General features: G+C 38.7%; 1 pseudogene; it reads right to left on the reverse strand.

The window, feature by feature from the left end:
• Nucleotides 1-617: 617 nt before the first annotated feature.
• LOC150060392 (NADH dehydrogenase [ubiquinone] iron-sulfur protein 5 pseudogene) lies at nucleotides 618-962 on the reverse strand (annotated as a pseudogene).
• Between the last annotated feature and the right edge of the window lie 13,864 nt (nucleotides 963-14,826).

Below are 14,826 nucleotides of genomic sequence, written 5' to 3' on the forward strand. Positions count from 1 at the left end.
TGGGAGAGCCAACCTCCATCTCCTGCCTCTTGTCTGGTGATGGAAACACCTATTTGGAGTGGTACCTGCATAAACCGGACCAGTCTCCACAACCTTTGATCTATAAGGTTTCCAACCGATTTACTGGGGTCCCATACAGATTCAGTGGCAGTGGATCAGGCACAGATTTTACACTGAAAATTAGTAGGATGGAAGCTGAGGATGTTGGAGTTTATTACTGCTTTCAGTATGCACATGCTCCTGCACCACAGTGATACAGCCCTGAACTAAAACTCCCTCTGCTTGGGGAGGCTTCACTCATGGGATGCTGTTCTGGGGACCAGCAGGGCAGATTGTCTTTGTCTCCCAAGGAGAAAGATATTGAGGTCATTCTAAGAGTGACTCACAGTGGAGAGGAAGAGTATGTGACATTAGCAGTACATAACAATCTATAAAGATCAGGGGAATAATCATGGGGTACAAGGACCAGGAAACTTCACATAAATCATGAGATGTTTATTGAAAAATATTCTTGTCTCCTAAGTGGTATTAGAGCCAATCAGTAATATAAGAACCAAATGTCTTTTGTGATTTTCATCACTTTATAATGTATTTTTTAAGTGGAGCAATCCTTTATTCTATACAGTATCAGGAAGAAATTTCCAGCAAGCAGTCTTCCCAGGAATACAGAGAACCTGATCAGGGCCTCTCCTCCCTTGGCCCTTGTGGTGAGGTGGAGGAGTGTACTTCCCTTCCTCAGTGAGCTTAGCCCACTGCTTCCTGATGAGTTTTAATTGCTTTATTGTTTTCAGTTGGTAAAAACATTCATGTAAATCATGAGGTTCTATCTTGTACTCTTTCTGTGCCTTCTTTTTCGAAAGTGTGGTATTGGGAAGCATTCTTGAAGGCTGTTCAGCACTCTGGATTGACAAGTTATGGTCTAGGCTAATACTCACCCTATTCTGCACATCAAACAAATGCATGTTGTCCACTGCAGTGCCCTTGTCTGGGATGTACATGGAGAATCATTTGGTAGGTGACACAGCTGCCTGCTGCCAATAATGAATCTTACAACATATCCATCAAGCACATGGTCCTAGCCCCCACCTGTTTCATATTCTATGCTTTCTGTTCAGAAGCTGGAAGCCCAGTTGTGCCTTCTTTAGCTTCTCCTCAGTTTGTTCCCCAAACCCTGCCTAACCATCAATCTCTGGATCCAGACTCCAGAGCGCTAACCATTACACAATGGAACTCTGCTTTAATCATTAGTCTCTTAGCAAAGTTTTGCCATGACCTCTTGGCTGGATAAACCTTGCTCAGGTACCGTACTGGCTCTTGTGTACTGGTCACTGGCCTTCTGTGTCCTGGGACTCTGGCTCTACTTAAGGCAGCAGAGTGTAGTGAAGGGCTATCAGAGTGTCCATGGGTCCCAGAAATTTGAGATTCAACCCTCGTGAATGCGCACAATATTCACAGCTCTACCTTGCCAGCCTGTGTGACTTTTTTTTTCAAACACCATGGCATGGGGGAATCAATAATATTTAAGAGTGTTTTGCATCTACTTCTAGATTCTACTGACAGTATTACGGGTTCCAGGTTCTGTTGTTTCTCTTAGAGTTTCCAACACAGTAGGTCTCCATCACGTGATGGGGAGAAACTGAATCCTGGTGAGATACTAAAGATTTGCTCTACCTGGACACAATACTTCTCCCAGCTGGACAGAACTTTGATTTCCAAGTCACAGCATGGTTGTGCAACACTGTGCTGTCTCACTCAGTGAAGATCTCCAGAACCAGAAGCGAATTAAAACTAAATGACTAGTCCTTCAGGGACTATATATACTTCCGAGCACTGATGAGGGAAGCTCTGAGTGAATTTGGTTTCCTCCTCATTTAAGTTGAGATAAGTTTCTTTCCCGTGTAAAGGGAAGGGCTGCAGTACCTTCTGTGAGAAAACAGTGCTCTTAATGTTCCACAAAGTGAGAGTTCAAGTATGGGTGACAGAAGAAAAGTGTGGACAGGGAGAATCAGCCCCTGTAGCCAGGAAGGAGACAAATTCTTGAATGACAAATATGAGAATGTGGTCAACACAGGCTGTGCTGCAGGCCATGGGGCCAGGTCTCTGATACCTATATGCAGGGCTGTGACCCCTCCCACCCCTAAGCCATAGTGCAGGACACATCCTGAAAGTGGATTCACAGGAAGCAGGGACTCTTCACAGGCTCTATCAACAGTGGCATTGTTGAGACTAATTCTAGCAGCGTTGTCAAAATATCACTGAGACTCCACTTTATTTTAGTTAGAATGGTCAATATCAGGAAAACCAATAAAAAGAAATGCTGACATGGATATAGCCAACAGGGAACTCTATTACATTCTACCTGGGAATGCATGCTTTTCCAACCATTCTGGAAAGCAGAATGAGGTTCCTCAAAAATCTAAACACAGAGCTAGCCATTGACTCAGTAATTCCACTTCTGGGCATTTATCCAGTAGAGTACAAACAAAGCTACATTAAAACTTTCAACACAACCATTTTCATTGTGTCATTATTTACCACAGTCAAGCTATGGAATCTGCCTAGATGTCCCTGAATGGATCAAGGAAATGACACACACACACACACACACACACACACACACACACACACACCACACACACAAACACACAAACACAGACTGGAGTTCTACTTATCCAAAAGAAAGAATGATTTTGTACTATTTGTAAGGACATGGAAAGATCTGGAAAAATTGCATTAAGCGAAATAAGCCAGACCCAGGGAAACATAGGTTTTCATGGTTTCCTTCCTTAGTGGTAGGTAGAATGTACCTATAAATGTGCAAGTCAAGAAACTTTTTACAAAGGAATTAACTAAAGTGTAGTAGACTCCATGAACGGTGCAAATAGTATAATTCTTAAAAAATCAAAGAACACCAAAATAAGTACCAGAAATGAGTACTTACAAGATAGAAGGATAGTGCCAAAAGAAGATGGTAGAAGAATGCAAGGAGAGGGGTAAGAATGCAGGTGCTGATAGGCCGCATTAGGATTATCAGTGAGTCAGGGCAATTCTAAGTCCTTTTGTTTAGTTTGTTAAAGACATGTGCCAAATTAGTGCTTTGTGGATCCTTTCTGTAAATATCTGGGATTAACACTCCAGTGGACAAGTCTCGTTTCAGATAATGAAATAAAATGAGGAAGCTTTGATCCCCAAAGGGATCATTGACCTGATCAACCCACAGGAAGGAAATTTGGTGATTCTCTTCTGTGTCCTCAACATATCCTGTTGATGATCTAGGTCCCCTGAGACTCAGAATGGGTTCAGTCACTGAGATGAGGGAGCTGGACCTCTGTGCTTATCTTGCCCAGAGTCTGCTGATTTGCATCGCCAACCGCACAGCCCACTGCCCTCAGCACTTCTTCATAGGCTGCTGCTCCCCCTATGCTGCAGTCAGTTCAGTCAGCACCCAGTATGGACAGGAGGACCCCTGCTCAGCTCCTAGGGCTCCTGCTGCTCTGCCTCTCAGGTAAGGAAAAGGGCAACACTGTGAATTAACCCAGCTATATATGATCCATGATGCTTTATTTCTTAGGGAAACCTTCTTAAAACTTGATTAATAATGTGGATATTTGTATTCAATTTTCTACACAGGAGTCAGATGTGACATCCAGATGACTCAGTCACCATCGTCACTGTTCTTGTCTCTAGGAGGCACAGCCACCATCACTTGCAGGGCCAGTGTAAATATTTATAACGGTTTAGCGTGGTATCAGCAGACACCAGAGAAAGCCCCTAAACTCCTGATCTATAATGCGGATAGTTTGGCAGATGGGGTCCCATCCAGGTTCAGTGGTAGTGGATTTGGCACAGAATTCACTCTCACCATCAGCAGCCTGCAGCCTGAAGATGTGGCCACTTATTACTGTCAACAAGGCTATGATTATCCTCCCACAGCGACACAAGTCATAACATAAACCTCCCAGGGAAGCAGAAGTGAGAGTCTGGGCTGCACAGCTGCTCCTCCTGCTGCCTCCAACTGCTCACACAATTTTTCAGGTACAGCCAGAATTTTAAGGTCACTGGAAAGTGTTGAGACACAAGTCCTGGAGGCTTCTGCATATCATATCTCTCTGTTCTCCTGCTCTTCTCAAGCAGCACACACCTCTTCTTACTTCTATGAAACACCCATCTCTACTGTGCTCAGGTGTGGTCCTAGTTGTGCTATTAATTCCTATCACTCAACAAAGAAGACATCATTTTTGATATGTCAATTCTGGTTTTTAATAGCAAGGCTGTATAACTGTGGAAAAGATTTTTTGAAATAATCATTGGTATAGAAAAACAGTTGCTGGAATCCTTAGAAAAGAACTGTTGTTGCAATGTTAAAATTGTATTTGAAATACAATATGATGTTTGTATATGTGCACATCTTTTGCAATGAGGTAGGCAATGTAATTAACAAGAAGCTTCATCACCTTAAACATGAATCAATCTCTTGTAGTTAGGGAATTTTTGTTGTTAAGCAAAGGAGATCTCTGAAAAATTTACTTCAACTGACATGTTAACCACACATGGAAAATTTTAATTGAATGATTGGAAAATTAATTTCAATTTGATGCTGAATGTCAAATTGGTGATCATTTCTCAATACCATTGTTTGTCTCATCTCTTGAAAGTAGAAAGAATAATGATTTAACAATAGATTGAGGGAAATAGAAGTAATGTAAATTTTTACTTTGTTTTAGGATAATTGGACATCATTTTTCTATAACAGTAGGATCAATGTAATCTCAGATAGTTATTCAGAGTTCAGGTGGTCAAGGCACCTTAGGCTTCTGGCCTAGTTAAATAAACATAAAAATTTTACAAACCCATGAATATATATGAGTAAATAGATCATATTTAGGAAATTTATGGGACTATATAAAAGGTACACAAAAATAGTTACCCATATTGCCATAGTATTTACAAGAGTAAAATGAAAAGTGTCTTTCATATACATATATAGTCATAATTTCATATTTAATAACTTAATATGTATAATTATACATGGGAATGTGTGTGGAAGAAAGGAGTTGGATGGAGGACAGGATAGAAAGATGAAAAACTTGACTGTGATTATGATGCATTGTATTTACAAACTGACACATTTAATGTTAACTGTTTTGCACAAGTCCACAGATAATAAAAGTAGAATTAAAATTTTTAAATGTGTATTAAGTTCTAAATTTCTCCATCTTTTATCTCATCAAATTTCTTTCATCTCTTTCCCCCTGCATAGGATTGAGTCTTTTAGGTCTTCTCATGTCATTTGAGATTTGAAGAGATCTCATCCCATTCAGAATATCCACTAGAAAGCAGAGAGGACAGGGAGGGATGGGAAATGCCCTTCCTGACTAGAATGTGATGAGAGGAATTCACAGCTGATGACCCAGTGAGGCCATGGCCCAAGTCTGAGATTATATCCAGAAAGACATTGCCCATAGCAAGAGTTTCAGTAAGTCTCAGTCAATGGAAAATGCAGTATTCGCATGAGATATGTTAGTGATACTTGCCAAACAGACTACTTGTTGTCACATAGAAAGCAACACAAGTAAACATGGATGTACTATTATTTTCTTTACTACTTAGAATTTGTTCAGAATTCAGAATCATGTGCAGGATCCCTTAGCGTGTGTTACAAATTCAAAATTACAAGATCACCTCAGATCTACCGACTGTGAATGTGTACAGCAGCATGTTAACCAGGGAGGTCTGTCTGGCTGTGTAGGATGTTGTATTCAGGAGATGAGTATAATGGGTACAGATAGGATTTATACTCTTCAAGCCATTGAAAAGCATTTCTATGTAAACCACATTTCTCACTCATGTTGTGTAGTTGAGGACAACTGTCCAGCAGGACATTCAGTGTCTCCATTATGTTGCAGGCATGAGTATGAACCCCATCCATGCCTGATATTTGGAGAGGGTCTGAGGTTTCTTCAGCTACATTTGCCCTGTGTTTAGAGGTACAGACTCAAATTCTGGAGTTCTGTAAGACTTATGAATGGACAACAGGCCAACACTAATCATCATGCCTGTATTATAGCTAATCAGAAGGCTGAGATATGATGATTATTGTTCAAACTCACCCAGAAAAGAAAATCCAAGAGATTTTTTTTCCAAATAAGGGGCCAGAAATGGAACTGTGGATCAAGGTCATAGCTGGGGCCATGATTTCAAGCCCCAGGACACACACACACATGCACACACACACACACACACACACACACACACACACACACTCCATGGTGTATAAAATGCATAAACATTTAGTCATACATTAGAATTCTTATGGTTGCAATTCCCTGAGCAAAATAAAACAAAGCACGAGATTTCAATATCCTTTGAGGGTTATATCGTTCCATAACTCCTGCACACAGGATTGAAGTCATAGCTTATTGGGAAATTACCTCTTCGTCTACATTATCTCCCTTCTTGAGTTGCTTGCTATTAAATTTAGTTTGAAGAATTCTCCTAGTTATGGTGTCTCAAAGAATTTACTCAACCTCTTTGTAGAAACAAGCAGCAAAGGAGGCAAGGAAGAAATTTGCAAATAAAAATAGAAAAAGAATGATTTCAGTTTTCTAAATTTCCAATAGGATAGAAACATTGAGAATTGTTTCTTGTGGAGATAGCCCTAGAACATGGAGGAAGAACAGGAAGAGTAGAGCTGTTATTTAAGTGTGTTCTCTTCATCCCGGCCATTTGTAAGAACTGCTGTGCTCCCACTGAGTGGATGGCAGTGAAGTCTAACACCTGTTGTCAAATAAGAGGAATGAGAATTCCTTGTGGAGCACATTGAGATTTTTTAAGGTTTCAAGTAAATGTAAAGTCATCCACAAAAACTGATCAGGAAAAGCCCACAGCTTTGCTAGTGCAAGTGTGAGAAGAAGAGTCAAGATGCCTTGAAGATTCCTGGAAATGATGGAACTGTGTTTCTGCTGAGATTTTCTCTTAATCCTTTTCCATGTGTAAATGACAGAGACCCAAAGCAACCTTGAGTGATAGGATGGGAGTGCACTTTGAATGCACTCTCAATCCACACACTGGGGTGTGTGAACTAGGAGAAGCATGGTGGACTTGCAGTGTGTAAGAAATGTGACCCATTGTTGTTGCTTGTCACATAATGTATATAGAGGGTAGCCAGGAGATTTAAACAATGAATTGAAAGAAAATGTTTTAAGAAGATCAAAGACATCTGTATCCAATACAAAATAGGAATAGATTTCAAAATAGTTACTTTATAGGTTGTAGATCTAAAGAATTTTTAGATATTATTGAAGCCTATGATCTCTGATTAAAGAATTACAAATGAATTTATGGAATAAATAAGGTTTCAATAGAGATGTGCAAGAGATCAAATGGCAATCTTTGCCCTATATAGAACACAGAAACCTCACAGATAGGTGAAGATTCCAAGTGACCAGAGGAGAAGAATCAGTGTTATTAAAAGATCAATGGAAAATGTGTAACCTAAAAAATAATGAAAATCATCCAATTTCAGAGATTCACAGTTAAATATGAAGAACAGAAACAAACATCTATCTATCTATCTATCATCTATCTATCTATATATCTATATACATACTATAAAGGAAGAGAGAGAGAAAGTGAGAGAAGAGAGGGAGTACACAGACACACAGGGACGAGCTAAAATATATTTCAACAAAATTATGAAATCTTTTCAAGTGTAGTGAAACACAGTAAAATGAGATCTAAGAAAATCAATAAAATACAGGCAGATTCCTCGTTGCTCAAATTATAGATAAAATGTTCAAATAAGATGTGAATGGGCTAAACCTGAATAAAAGAATATCACTCTATTCAGACAACAGATAATGGAGACATCGACTAAATTTAGGTCATTATAAACAAAGGTCGAATGATTGTAACATAGTATTTAAATACTATCAGAAAAACCAAAGAGAGTTGCTAACTCTATATATATAATGACGCAATATGGCAATATATATATATATATATATATATATATATATATATATATATTGCCAGTCCTGGGCTTGAGCTCAGGGCTTGAGCACTGTCCTTGGACTTTCTCAAGGCTAGAGCTCTACCACTTGTGCCTCAGCACCACTTCCGGCTCTTTTTCTATGTCTGTGGTACCAAGGAATTGAACCCAGCTCTTCGTGCATGTTAGGCAAGCACTCTACCACTAGGCCAAACTCTAGGCCAAACAATGACACAATATTTTAAAATAAAAATTAAAAATCAGACTCATAAACACAAATGAGGACAAATTATGTCATTCAGATGTACCAGCAATAAAGCCAAGAAGAATAATTCAAAATTACTGCAAGTGAGCATGCATAGACAGAAAACTGAACCAAAGAAACCGAAGGCCTCATAAACGGTTTCAAAATACAAAGGAAAATGCCAGCAGAGAAGTACTTGCCTCGATATTCATGTTCATGTTCAAGTACACATGGCTGATGCCTAAAGGAGTGTTGGGAGCTGTTTAGGATTGGATATGGAGCCTATCTTCCTTACAAGGAAATTTCAGTCCTTTATACTGTACATGTCTAATTCTTTTTTTTTCTTTTTTATTGTAATTAGTAAAAGGGTTACATGATATTTGCCAGATAGAAGGTGCGTTAATTCACATACATTGATACCCTTTCACATGTTTTGGTACCCGTTTCCCTCCCCCCCCCACACCCCCCACCCGTCTTCGTTTTCCCCCCTTCCCTATCAAATTTCAAAGTACATGTCTAATTCTGATTAACAAAGAAAAACACTAAGTCTTACCTCTAGATAAGAAGTAAGAATCCCCAAACAAAGAATTTCCTGTCGCTGGATAGAATTATTAGATGTGAGCAAAGTCCACAAGTGTTGTTGTGTTCTTTTTATGGTGTCTGAATCACCTTTACTGATGATCTTCATTTCTGTTGTAGATTAAGTCGATGGTTGATGGATTTGTGTGTTATTTGGTTGTTCTTTTTCCTTTGGAATTGTCAGAATATGTGGAAAAGTTTGTGACAGTATATGAATATCCTTTCCCTTATCAAAATATCATTCAAAACCCAAGGATTTATAATTTACTTAGTGGAGTGTATTAGTATTAACTCAAGATTTAAATTTTCTCAAAATCGTGTAGTGGGTTTTCAGTGTTAGCCAATTTCTTCTCACTCTTTCATTTACCTCATCTCCAAGGAATTCTTCGTTTGTGGTACCAAGTATCTCAAATAAATTGTGCTCTTTTCTTATTTTTGATAAAGAGCCATTTATTTCTTTTAGGATTCAGGATTCATTTATTAAAAAATAGCTGGGAAGTCTATTAATAATGGTGCAATCTGTTGTTGGAACTACCTAGAGCTTCATTACTAACATACTAGGAAGAATTACCCACTTGTGTAGCTATTCATCCATTCACATATATGTGTATATGTTTACATATATACATTCATATAAACATGTGTACATGCATACATTCATATAAACATACATATGCATACAAAGATACATACAGCAGAGCATGGTGGCTCACTCCTGTAATCCTAGCTACCCAGGTGGCTGAGATCTGAGGATCAAAGGTAGCCTGAGCCTAAAAGGTATCTGAGACTCTAATTAACCTCTAGAAAATGGGAAGTGGAGCTTGGCTCCAGGGCTTGGGTGGTAGCTTAGAGCTGAAGAGCTCAGGGACAGTGGCCAGGCCGAGTTCTAGCCCCATGACCCACCAAAAAAACCCCACAAACAAACAAACAAACAAAAAACAAACTAAGATACATTCATACATACATACATTTGTGGGAATTTATGGTGATTTCTTCTCTTGCATTCTCAACAGTAGGTACCTCCATCATTTTGCAAGCCTGAGTATAAACTCCTTCCAGGCCTGGCCTTCTGGGGAGGATATGTGGTTCTCACGGCTACATTTCCCTTGATTTCAACATATCTTTGGGGCTATACACTTATATAACTTCTGCATACAGGGTTGAAGCCATAGCTTTTTGGGAAATTACCTGTGTTAGTTTGCATCCTCTCTGCTCCTGAATGACTCTCATTTGAGTTTAGCTTAAACAATTCTTCTAGTTACAGTTCCTCAAAGAGTTTGCTTATCCTCTTTGCAGAAATAAGATACAAAGGAGCACAGATAGTAATTTACCAATAAAATTATGAAAAGAAGGGCTTCAGTTTTCCAAATTTCCAAATACATAGAAACATTGAGACATACAAATACATAGAAACATAGAGCTTGGAGGAAGAAGAGGAAGAGTGGAGCTTTTACTTAAGTGTGTTCTCTTCATCCCAGTTCATTTGTAAGAACAGCTGTGCTACCACCAAGTGGATGGCAGTGAAGTCTAGCACCTGTTGTCAAATAAGAGGAATGAGAATTGCTGTTTGGAGTTCATTGAGATCCTTTAAAGTTTCAGGTAAATGTGAAGTTGTCCACAAGAACTGAGCAAGAAAAGCACACAGCTTTGCTAGTGCAAGTGTTGGCCATGGTGGAGCAAAATGTTAAACACCTGGGGCTCACCAAGTTTTCCTAGAAATGATGGAATGCTGCACATGCTGAGCTCTTCTCTGAACCCTCACTTCCCATGTGAGTGACAAAGATCCAAGAGGGGTCTTGAGCCAAGGGATGGGAGGTGACCTGGATGCACCTTGCCTTCTCCATCCACACACCAGGCTGAACTGGAAGAAGCAGGACACACTTGCTGTGTGTAAGAAATCTGACCCATTGCTGTTGCATGTCTTGCTATGTAGATAGAGGGAAGCCATTAGAGATTCAAACAGTGATCACAATAAAGAGTTTAAAAAAGACCAATGTCATCTTTATTCACATTCTAAATAGAAAATAGATTTCAAAGTAGTTATTATGGATTATAGTTAATAATTTTTAGACATTTTTTCCAGTCTTGGTGCTTGAACTCAGGGGCTGAGCACTGTCCTTAGGCTTTCTCAAGACTCGATCTCTACCACCTGTGCCACAGATCCACTTCCAGATTTTTCTATTTATGTGGTACCAAGGAATTGAACCCAGGAAGCACTCTACCTCTAGGCCATGCTCCCAGATCATTTTTAGACATTATTGAAGTATATTATCTCCATTCAAAGAACTAAAAATGAATATATGAAGAAAGTAATGGAACAAATAAGATGTCAATAGAAATATGAAAAAGGCTACAAGGCAATCTGAGAATGGAAAACCACATAACTTCACTGAAAACTACTCAGAACGTTGAAGATTCCAATCGACAATAGGGGAAGAGTCAGTGTTATTGAGGGATTAATAGAAAAATTGTAATCCAAAAGAAACAAAAAAAAATCTCCAAGCCTCACAAGTTTATAGGTAACTATGAAGAACAGAAACAAATGCATATACATATTAAAAAGGAAGAGGGAGAGAGAAAAAGAGAAGAGTTGAACAAATATTTCAATAAAACAGGGCAATCTTTCTACTGTAGTGAAATACAATAATATAAAAGCCGAGGATTTATAATTTACTGAGTGGGGGATATTAGTTTTTCATTTAATATTCAAAATCTCTCAAAATTTGCCAGTGGGCATTCCTTGTTAGTTGATTTACCCTCATTCTTTCTTTTATCTCATCCATGAGGAATTCTTAGTCTGTGGTACAAAATATTCCCAAACAGATCATGTTATTTTCCTATTTTTGATAAAGAAAAAATTATTTCTCTAAGGCTTACTGGTGTTTTATGAGTCAATAGCTAAGAAGTCCATTAGTAATGGTGCTGTCTGTTGTTGGAACTAGAGCTTCCTTACTTGTAGGCTAGGAATAATTATCCATTGTGTACTTATTAATCTATTCATATGTGTATATAATCATATTCATATATACTTATGTATATATACATGCGTGCATGCACACATACATATATATGTGAATTTATGTTTTTCTACTTACCTCCACAAAAATATGTTATTACTAAATAAAATCTTAGACAATATTTTCTCGTATTTTATTTTCCCCACTACACATCCTGTATTGTGTCTATGAAATATGTTGCTAAAGTTAGGCAAAAAATTTTCATCTAATTAGGTTACATTTCTTTACCTCAAGAATAGGAATACTGACTCTAATTATGCCTCATGAATTTAGCCATATGATTAACAGCTCTACTGGATGATGGGAAATTCCCTCACACTGTCATATCAGCTCCTCCCCATGTTTGTTCACATACTCCTGAGACTCTGATAACTCTAATAAGTTGCGATAACTTTGCTTCCCATACAGTTGTGACATCCTGGATCCTAAGAATAACACAGGAAAATGCCACACATATGGATGTCCTCTTGTGCCTCTCGATCTCAGCCTCTTCACTGGAGTCCACAATGCTATTTCTCTCTTACATGGAAAATCAGCTCTCCTTATTCTTGTTTCTAAGCCCCATGTAACCTCCTCCCAATATAGATGACATTTCCATGTGTGGCAGGCTCCAAGACTGTAGATTCTGAAATTTCAACATAAATTTCCATTTGATGGGTCTCCTCACATTTATTGGTCCCATTATCTTTTTTTGATATTTGTATTAAAGGATTTATTAACAATGATTTTTTCATCATATTTCAAATAACATGTTTAACAAACAAGTGTTCAAGAGGGGAATCTATATACAATCACTAGCACTTAGTTTTTAGAACATAATCAAAATTAGGCTAAGTGTTTGTATATCATAGATACATAATAATTTATGAAATAAAACATTTTATCTGTAGAGTCATAGGTTTTTTATGTCTATGTAGCTGTGTTTATATTTCCAATACCATGTCCTTAGCATTGGGTATGCAAATATTGAATCCTCGCTCTTGTACTGTTAGGATCTAATATCCACATATTAAGGATACCATGCGCCTTCTGTTCCTTTGGTCTTGACTTGTCTCACACAACATGATTCACTCTAGATTCATCCACTTCCCTACAAATGCCATTATTTTATCTTGTCTGTTGGCTATGTAGAATTCCATTGTCTGTATACATTCATCTGCAGTAGGGCATCTAGATTGTTTCCATCGCCTGGCTATTGTGAATAGTGCAGAGATAAACATAGCTGAGCAGGTGTCCTTATCATATTTTGGGTTATGCTGTTCAGGGCAGATGCCCAGAAGTGGTATGGCAGGATCATAGGAAAGGTCAATTTTCAGTTCTTTAAGAAACCTCCACACTGCTTTTCAGAGTGGCTGAACTACTTTACAATCCCACAGTCCCATTATCTTAAACTCAGAAGAGAGGCATTCTCATAATAACTGGAAGAGACCACCAAATGAAAGAGATATTTATGTGTAGGCAACAATATAGGTTCCAGATACCCTGAGTTTATCTTCTTTTCAGGAGAATCTCTGCTTCTGAACACAGTAGCTGAAGTAAAGATGTTTAAAACTCAGAAGGAATAATATGAAGACCTCAGGCACGGACCTTTGAAATTAAACACAATGGTAAGCTGGAAAAAAATGATTATTCAGACATAAAAGGAGAAAATCTCTGAAAGGACTTGATTTTTTGGTCATCTGAGATAAAAACACACAAAAATGAAGGAGAATTTAAGGCTGAATAGTTGAATACAGTGTTGCTTTTCAAAGCAACAATTACACTTTCTTATCTCATATCTAATCATTTTATTATGAATCTGTATTGCTGGCATGTGGCTACATAAGGATTATCAGTGAGTCAGAGCAATTTCAAGTCCCTTTGCTTTGTTTAATAAATCCATGTGTCAAATTTGGGTTTTGTGAATGCTTTCTGTAAATGTCTAGAAATAGGAATCCATTGGACAACTGTGGTCTCAGATAAAGAAGAACTTGGAATTTCACAGGGATCATTGACCTGATCAACCCACAGGAAAGCAACTTGGTGATTCTGTTCTGTGTCCTCAACATATCATGCTGATGATCTAGGTCCCCTGAGATTCAGAATGGGTGCAATCACTGAAATGAGGCAGCTGGACCTCTGTGCTTATTCTGCCCAGAGGCTGCTGATTTGCATGGCCAACAGCACAACCCACTGCCCTCAGCACTTCTTCATTGGCTGCTGCTCCCCCTGTGCAGCAGTCAGTCCAGTCAGTACCCAGCATGGACATGAGGACCCCTGCTCAGCTCCTGGTTTCCTGCTGCTCTGGATTCTAGGTAAGGAAAGGGACAACACTGGGAATTAACCCAGCTAAATGTGATCCATGATGCTTTATTCTTTAGGGAAATCTTCTTAAAAATTGATTAATAATGTGGATATTTGTATTCATGTTTCCACACAAGAGTCAGGTGTGACATTCAGATGACCCAGTCTCCATCTTCCCTGGCTGCAACCCTCAGAGACAGAGTAACCATCACTTGCAGGGCCAGTGAGGACATTGGATATGGTTTACCCTGGTGCCAGCAGCATCCAGGGAAAGCTCCTAAACTCCTGATCTTTGCTGCAGATAGTTTGGCAGATGGGGTCCCATCCAGATTCAGTGGCAGTGCATTTGGGACAGAATTCACTCTCACCATCAGCAGCCTGCAGCCTGAAGATGCAGCCACTTATTACTGTCAACAATATAACAATTTCCCACACACAGTGATACAAGTCATAACAAAAAACTCCCATGGAAGCAGAAGTGAGAGGCTGGGCTGCCCCAGCTACTCCCCCTCTCACATTCTCACAGTGTTCTCACAGGCATTCCGGCTTAGAAAGTCACTTGAATGCTTTCTTTACAAAGAGAAGATTTAAGTTTTTATATTACAGTTGTTCTTTTCATGATCAAGTTCAATAATACTTAATATTCCCTCCTGACTTAATAAGGGACACAGATTATAGCTCTAAGGATTGAGAATTATAGCATTACCTGAATT

This window comes from Megascapheus bottae, chromosome 7, assembly GCF_031878675.1.
Source record: "Megascapheus bottae isolate mThoBot1 chromosome 7, mThoBot2.hap1, whole genome shotgun sequence".
Taxonomy (NCBI): Eukaryota; Metazoa; Chordata; class Mammalia; order Rodentia; family Geomyidae; genus Megascapheus; species Megascapheus bottae.